General features: G+C 45.0%; 1 pseudogene; it reads left to right on the top strand.

The window, feature by feature from the left end:
* Positions 1-860: 860 nt before the first annotated feature.
* Positions 861-1,699, top strand: LOC121486400 (annotated as a pseudogene).
* The last annotated feature ends 6,823 nt before the right edge of the window (positions 1,700-8,522 follow it).

Here is an 8,522-nt window from a genome sequence, read left to right as displayed (position 1 = left end):
GTGCCAGGTTTGTCCAAATACTTCATGTGTATTAATTCAGTGCTCACAACAACCATATCAGGTGAGCACTATTACAATCCTTATCATATAGATAAGAAAGCTAAATACAGAGAGTTAAGTAACTTACTTTTTTAAAGATTTTATTTACTTATTTGAGAGAGCAAGAATAGAGGGAACGGCAGAGGGAGAGGGAGAAGCAGACTCTCCGCTGAACAGGGAGCCCAATGTGGGGCTCGATCCCAGGACCCCGGATCACGACCTGAGCCAAAGGCAAATGTTTAACCAACTGAGCCACCCAGGCACCCAAGGAGTTAAATAACTTATCCAAGATTATACAGCAAGTAATCGGCAGCCTCAGAATTTGAACCCAGGAAGTTTGGCTCCTGTTCATTTATCTTACCGTCACTCTACACTCTCTGCTACAAATAATGACTTAACACATAGTACATTCTAAGCATTGTCCTAAGTACTGAGAACACAGGGAGGAACAAGGCAGATAGAGTCCTGATGGATTCCATGAAATCGTGGGAGATAGAAATAAATAAGCAATTTAAAGACCATATTCTAAAGTCTTAGCCTAGAGGAGGTGTAGTGTGCACAAGTCAGATATTTTTGGAGGGAGAGGGAATCTCAGAGAAGAATTCCTTGAAGCAGTAAACAAAAACTGGAAAGATGAGTAGGAGGTCACCAGAAGAAATAGAGCTGGAGGTGAGAGGGGAAAGATGAGAGGGAAAGAGAGAGAATTCCCAAAGGGAAATGCTCACGGAGCATTTGCAGAACTGAAAAGCTCTTGGGGAGGCTTCAGGCAGCCAGCTCTGCCTCCCCACGGGGCCCCTGCCCACGTTGCTTGCCTGCCCTGCATGGGGCCCTGCAGCACCCCACGCCTGGAGCCTGCAGGTCAGAGACGTCCTCCCAGCCTCCGGAGAGTAGGAGGGAGATACCTGCGGCATGCCAAGCCACCCTACACCTCCTTGGCCAGGACTGCCTTGGTGATCCAGGCCACACCCTCCTGAGGCCTGAACCTGACCCAGGTCACCCATCGAGTCCAGGCTCCGGCCCTCATCCTCAGGGATAGCTAAGGGGCCAGAAGGATTCCAGCAGCCACAACCTCTCCCCCAGTCTATGCAAGGTGCCTGAAGAGCCTGCGAAGCCCCAGGCCAAGGGCACCTTCTGGGCAGTAGACGTGAGCCTGATTCTGGGCTGAGCGCCGGGGCTGCAGGACACTGCTCTGTGCCGGTGCTAGCAGAGCAGGGGCATGTGGGGAGCCTTTGCCAAGGACTGGCCACCCCTAAGGGGCACATGGCTGGCCCTATCGGCAGCCCAGTCCATAGCTCCGGCCCAGTGAGGGCCTCAGCATAAAGTCTCTGCTGGGGGACCCCAGGGAGGGAGCACCACGGAACACCCCAGGTGAGCAGATCTGGGCACAGTAGGGAAGAGGTGGCCTGCTCCAGCTCTGCCCCCTGACAGGACTTCATAGGTCCTCTGTCCCCTCCCTGGAGTCAGGAGAGCAGTAGGGGAGACTTCCCAGGGGGGAACCAGCAGGCCCTCACCCCTGTCCCCTGAGGACAGACTCCAGCCCCTCTACTTACTGCAGGATACCCCAGGCCCTGGGGGACTGTCCAGTGGAAGTCACAGGGCCTCACCTTGGGGGCAGCTGCCCACCTACACTCCCAGTGTGGTAATCCTTGACTCCAGTTAGATACCACTCTGGCCCTGATGGCCACTCATGCTTCCCCTACCCCCAAAGGCAAGACTAGAAAGAGCAGGGCTTTGCTTGGAGTAGCCCCTTCCTGATGCCACCTGCTGCAGCCCTTCCTGTCCATCTATCCTTCCTTCCATCCATCCATCACCGTGTGGCACTTCCCCTCCCTGGCTCCAAGCTGCAGGAGGGAGATCCTAAGGGTAGCACCAGCCTGAAACCCTGGCCTCCCTCATCTGCCTGGGAATGAGGTAGCACCTTTTAGGGGAAAGGAAACCAAGATAGTGGAGAGGTTTTGGTCATGATAGTGGAGAGGTTAACAGTAAAAGAGTTGAAAATAATTTTTAAAAAAACAAAAAAAACAAAACAAAACAAAACAAAAAGGCACTTCTGGGGGTAGCCGGGGTGGCTCAGTGGTTTAGCACCGCCTTCAGCCCGGGGCGTGATCCTGGAGACCTGGGATCGAGTCCTGCATCGGGCTCCCTGCATGGAGCCTGCTTCTCCCTCTGCCTGTGTCTCTGCCTACAACCCCCTTTCTGTGTGTCTCTCATGAATAAATAAATAAGACATTTTAAAAAAAAAAGGCACTTCTGGAGTTGGAGGAAAGAGAGGCAAGAGGCAGGAGGCAAAATTGGAGCTATGGACAGGAGCCAGATCACAGAGACTCCCCATCTTTAAAACTTTGGATTCTGTCTTTAACAATTAGGAGCCATTACATGGTATTAGAAGCAAAGTTTCCTGATCATATTTGAAATGTATAAAGGACATTATACCTGCTGGGTGGAGCCTGGCTAGCAGGAAGACAAGAATGAGGACAATGAAGCCAGTTAGCCAGCACAGCTATGTGGCTGAAAGGTAATAGCCTGATCCAAGGGCGTGGTGGTGGGCAAAATGAGAATAGGAAAAATTTAGGGAAGAAACACAGAACCTGGGGTTGGGGGGAGGGAGAGTGGGAAAAGAACTGTCAAGGTTGATGGCTGAATTTCTGGTTTGTCGAGTGGTCTTCTTCTAGTAAGGCCTGGCAGCCTGGTGTAGGACTGGAGGAGGCAAAGCGCTAGACTGCACCAGGACTGGGCTCTGCAGGTGTGGGGGGCAATGGGGCAAAGAATAAAGGTAAGGGAATAATGAAAGGGATGGAGTACAAAATCTAAGTTAACTAGGGAAGAAAAGAGAGAGAAGTTAGAACGCAGGGGTTCAAGGAACTGGAGGTTCTCACCTGGCTGCAGAAGAAATGCAGTGAGTGAGAAAGGAAAAAACGATGGCTTACGTATGATCCGAAAATAGGATGTTGAAATATCAGAGCTGAAGCAGTTCCGTGGGACAAAACAAAATCTAAAGTAAGGCCAAAGGAGTAGTAACAAGACTATGGAAACGCCAGAGGACTAAATAGTGAATAGTGGCTAACAAAGAATGGAAAGAAATATCAGAGAGGTGGGGTGTCACCTTGGAGTCAATGGGGGGTTGGATCAGAGAGGGGACACAGGTGAAAGGGGAAGAGAGGACTGAAGACAAACAATGGACACATCTACCCTCCCTCCCTGCCCCGGCCCTCCCGTTGTTTCCAGTAGAAATCATTTATTTTCCACAGTGAGAACAGGGATGTGAGGCTTGGCGAGTTTGACTACTCCCAACAATGGCACAAAGGGTGACGGCAGCCTGGTCTCAAAGGACCCAGCAGCTGTAGCCTGTTGTCATGAAACCTAAGTGACCCTTATCCGGACTGTAGGTCTGTCAAATGTGTGCTGTGTGGAGAGTGCACACATAGACGAGGGGCGAGGCCTGATGCTTCCTCACATAAATCACTAAGGTCTTTATCCAATTATTTATTCAAAAATTATTTACTGAGTGCCAGCTATGTGCCAGGCATACGGTATTAAGCAGGACAGATGTCCTACCCGGCAAGGAGCTCAGGCCTTGTCGCCAAGGGTTCTTAAAACCACAGTTCCAGCCTGAAGGGTAGAGAATCAGGCCTGTGCAAGCCTAGAAAAGACACTACACTGGCAAACTAACTGGAGGAGTAATAAATAAAACTAAAGAGTGAGGATTTTTTTTTAAGAGGTAAACAAATTAGGGATGCCTGGGTGGCTCAGCAGTTTAGCACCTGCCTTCGGCCAGGGCGTGATCCTGGAGTCCCGGGTTCGAGTCCCGCGTCGGGCTCCCTGCATGGAGCCTGCTTCTCTCTCTCTGCCTGTGTCTCTGCCTCTCTCTCTCTCTCTCTCTCTCTCTCTCTCCGTGTGTCTTTCATGAATAAATAAATAAAATCTTTAGATTTTATTAGCTAAACTGCCGAGCCACCAGGGCTTGCCCCATAAATAAAATTTTAAAAACAAAAAGTAAACAAATTATTCTAGTTCTCACTATTATTTTCTTGCACTAATACCTTAAAGGAGAAAATGTAAATTGGACAGCATAAATATATAAAATAGTATGCATGTAGGGGAGGACTTTTCTGCTTTTCTAAAGATTCAAGACTCATTTTTTTTTTTAATGAGGCATGATTGACATATAACATTATATTAGTTTCAGGTGTCCGATCTCATGATTTGATATTTACATATAATGTAGTTGACTAGCACACTAAGTCTAGATACCATCTGTGATAGATGAATGGATAAAGAATATGTAATGTATATAGTAATTACATATTACTATATATTATATAATTTAATATTATAATTATTATAATTAATAAATTAAGTTTATTATTATATTATACATATGTATATACAATGGAATACTACTCAGCCATGTAAAAAACAAAATCTTAACCATTTGCAATGTGGATGAAACTTGAGTGTATTATACTAAATGATATAGACAGAGAAAGACAAATGTCATATGATTTCACTTAGGTGTGCAATCTAAAAAACAAATGCACAAACAAAAGAAAACAAAGCAAACCTCACAGAGACAGAGAACAGAATGGTGATTGTGAAGACTCAGCTTTGAATCCTAAAAACAATTAAGCATCTGAGGAAAAATCATAATGCTCTATACGTAAGTATATAAGTAAATAAGTCATGATTTTAAGTAAATAAGTCATCATTTATAAGATATAAAAATCCCTACAAATTTAGATGTGAGATTGTGTTTAACTCCCCCCAAACAACAAGTTGGTGGTGCCCAACCTGCAATTTTTACAAAAGAAACTATTTTCTCCCTTCTGTATTTTCCAAAAAATACCTTGCAAATTATTTACTAGGAGAGTGATCCAGATTTCTCTTCTCCATTGATGATAGATTTTATTTTAGTAAATTCATAAACATACAACTCATTAAAATCTTCAGTCTCAGCAAAGCCTACAGAACATCAAGATCAGTTTAATGCTAAATAGATCACAAAAGAAAGTAATGTTTTGGGATCCCTGGGTGGCTCAGTGGTTTAGCACCTGCCTTTGGCCCAGGGCGTGATCCTGGAGACCCGGGATCGAGTCCCACATCGGGCAACCTGCATGGAGCCTGCTTCTCTCTCTGTCTCTCTCTCTCTCTCTCTCTCTCTCTCTCTGTCTTTCATGAATAAATAATAAATAATCTTTTTAAAAATTCTAAAAAAAAAAAAAGTAATGTTTTGTTTTGTTTACAGCACAGTTCTAGTCCTGGGCTTAAAGGTATAAGGAAGGATGTGATGTTTCCTCTGCTTACCTGTTTATTATTCTATTTATCAAACCCAATTTGAAGATATTATTTTAGATCAAGTGAACATCTTGTTTAGCAGCCTAAGTCTGGTCTACAACTTACTGAATGAAATATGTGGTATCTGTGTTCTTCATGGACATAATGGTAAGGAAGAACCTGAGATAATATAGATAAATGATAGATAGATGATAGATAGATAGATGATAGATAGATAGATGATAGATAGATAGATGATAGATAGATAGATAGACAGACCATGGGTATCCATATACATCTCAAATATAACACAATTCTTTTCCATGATTGCAACAATTCAATGACCTCTCCATTAGCCCAGCTCAAATATCAAATCTCTAGGTAGTTCTAAGTGAACTTGAACTTGATTGTTTCTTAGTTCTGCCTCAGAACCCCATGTTCACGGGCATGCAATTTCCACAGCAGCGGAAATGTGGATGTTGTGGGTCAGTGAGCATTCCTTTCCAGGGTGCTTCTCAGATGAAGCCCCACGATTAACACAGTGCCCTTAATGATGGGCGGGGGACTAAGCATTCCAAGATTGGCCTGGATTCTTGCCAGAAGGGAGAGAAAGGGGTCTTTGTATGTGGACATCTGAAGGGCGGGCATAAACATGTTAGTTGATACTTAACACCCAAAACCAGTGCCAAAACCGTTAGCTCCCCTCAATAGCCTACTCTGGTTTCAACTGTCCGCGACAATGGAGCAGCCACCTCAATATACAAAACTTGCTCTTTAAACATCCTCCGAGGAATTCCCAAAATAGCAGCTGTTAGAAGAAAACAGACTCTAATTCATTGACATATGCGGACCTTTCCATGCTTTTTTTCTGGAGACGAGTTTCCAGATTTGTGGTGTGTACCTACGTGACCGTCTTCGCCTCTCGTAATGATGACCTTGAGGATGACCTGGTGCAAGTCCTCCCGGCGCTTCGGGAAGCAGGACTCACGCTCAGCTGAGGCAGCGCGGGGGCAGGGGCCCAGCTCATCATGTGCTGAATTCTGCATGCGTCCTTTGCCCTGGTTCTCCTGCCCCGCTGTCCTCGTCCCCTTTCTTCTTCGGGAAGTTAAGAGACTCGGAGGGGCCTGCAGCAACACCCCCCGGAGGTGGCTGACCCCGTGGGCGCGGCCCCCTCGGAGGCCCCCGTGGGAGCTCCTGGGTCCCCCCTACCGCCGACAGGCAGGATCTAATCAAACACCCTCTGTAACTCTGGTGGGTAGGGACGCCTGGGTGGCCCAGCGGTTGAGCATCTGCCTTTGGCCCAGGGCATGACCCCGGAGTCCCAGGATCGAGTCCCCGCATCGGGCTCCCTGCGTGGGGCCTGCTTCTCCCTCTGCCTGTGTCTCTGCCTCTCTCTCTGTGTGTCTCAGGAATAAATAAATAAAATCTTAAAAAAAAAAAAAAAAAAAGCTTTGGTGGGCACCTTGTAGTTCTGGCAGACGGTGATCTGTGTTTCGTGAATTCCACGCGGAAGGTAAGCCACCTCCTGTCCCTAGAGAGCCACTGGCGGGTCAGGTTTCTGCAGGGGCAGCAGCTCCAGAAACTTTGGCTTCAGCTGCTCCAGATAAGAGAATAAAGTGATATGCTTGCAAATCAAAGCGCTTTGATGTCCTTCTCGCCATACTTACTCATGCAAAATAGTTAACTCTATGGTAAGAGGTCATGGGGTGATCTCATATATATTTATGACCATCTTATATAGGGCAAATGGCTAGTACCTTTTCAGAAGAACTAGGGGGCGACTCTGAAATGTCAGTTTTCAACAAGCAGCTCAACAGACAAGTGTGGTCACTACAGGACATTGGCCCTGTGGATGTTTATTTAGGAAGGCAACATCCTGGGGCACCTGGGTGGCTCAGCGGTTGAGTGTCTGCCTTCAGCTCAGGGGTGATCCCAGGGCCCTGGGATCAAGTCCCACATCAGGCTCTCTGCATAGAGCCTGCTTCTCCCTCTGTCTGTGTCTCTGCCTCTCTCTGTGTGTCTCTCATGAATAAGTAAATAAAATCTTAAAAAAAAAAAAAAAAGGAAAGCAACATCCCTAAAGCAGCTCTAAATAAAGAATTATTCCTAATGAGGAAACCATTTAATGAGGACAACTACAAAACACCATTAAATGTGAAACTATCTGATACATTTATCAAATTATATCTCTTTAAGAATGCATATAATAGTCTTTAAATGTATAAATGATAACGTATAGCACGGCTATTAGTACTTTGTGAAACTTAACTCATTACTCTTGACTATCATGATTTTTTTAAAAGATTTTATTTATTTATTCATGAGAGACACAGAGAGAGAGAGAGAGAGAGAGAGAGAGAGGCAGAGACACAGGCAGAGGGAGAAGCAGGCTCCATGCAGGGAGCCGGACGTGGGACTCGATCCGGAGCCCCAGAATCACGCCCTGGGCTGAAGGTGGGGCCAAACTGCTGAGCCACCTGGGCTGCCCTCTTTCATAATTTTTAATCATCAAACACTCTAATATATATTACAGGGTGATAATGTTTAGAAATTTTATTTAATAATCTCCTATTTATCTGGGGTAGGATTACAGTGACACAGTGAGGAGAGACGCACTTTTGATATAACTAAAAATTCTAGTAAAGGCAAAAGTAGACATTGCAAACTTAACAAGCCTTTTGTGTGACCTAGTTACATTAGGAATATATTAGTAAGGTTACATATTGTAGGCTTTATGTTTCATTAGAAAGGTCATCACCAATTTGGGTTGAAACGTTAAAGAAAGGAGACCACATTAGCAGAGTGCTCTTCAAGGGGCTGAAGAATGAATGTACTTCACTTCATTAGAATTACCTCACTGTAACTAGATATTCTGATTTTACAGTAGGAAGAGACAATAAGAGGGCTCAGAAATCCAAGATTTCGTATTCCTCTCGTTCGAAATGGATAGGTAAAATTGCACCATGACATTGTTTCTCCAAAATACAAACATAACACAGAAAAGCAGCCCCCCTGTTTGTTCTGATTTTAATCAAAGACATCAATCATAGAAGACCTTTCTTTCCAGAGTGTAGTGTTCTTTAATATTTACACCACTATATTAAGAAATCTTGTGCTATTTTAAACCATCACAACTTCTAATCCCGGAGTTATTATTGAAACAAATGCATTACCAGGTTTCTACGTATAATTCTTAGATGTTTTGTGGATTT

This window comes from Vulpes lagopus, chromosome 1, assembly GCF_018345385.1.
Source record: "Vulpes lagopus strain Blue_001 chromosome 1, ASM1834538v1, whole genome shotgun sequence".
NCBI classification, from domain to species: domain Eukaryota; kingdom Metazoa; phylum Chordata; class Mammalia; order Carnivora; family Canidae; genus Vulpes; species Vulpes lagopus.
The sequence above is the reverse complement of the archived record's forward strand: the minus strand, read 5'-3'. Positions and strand labels throughout refer to the sequence as shown.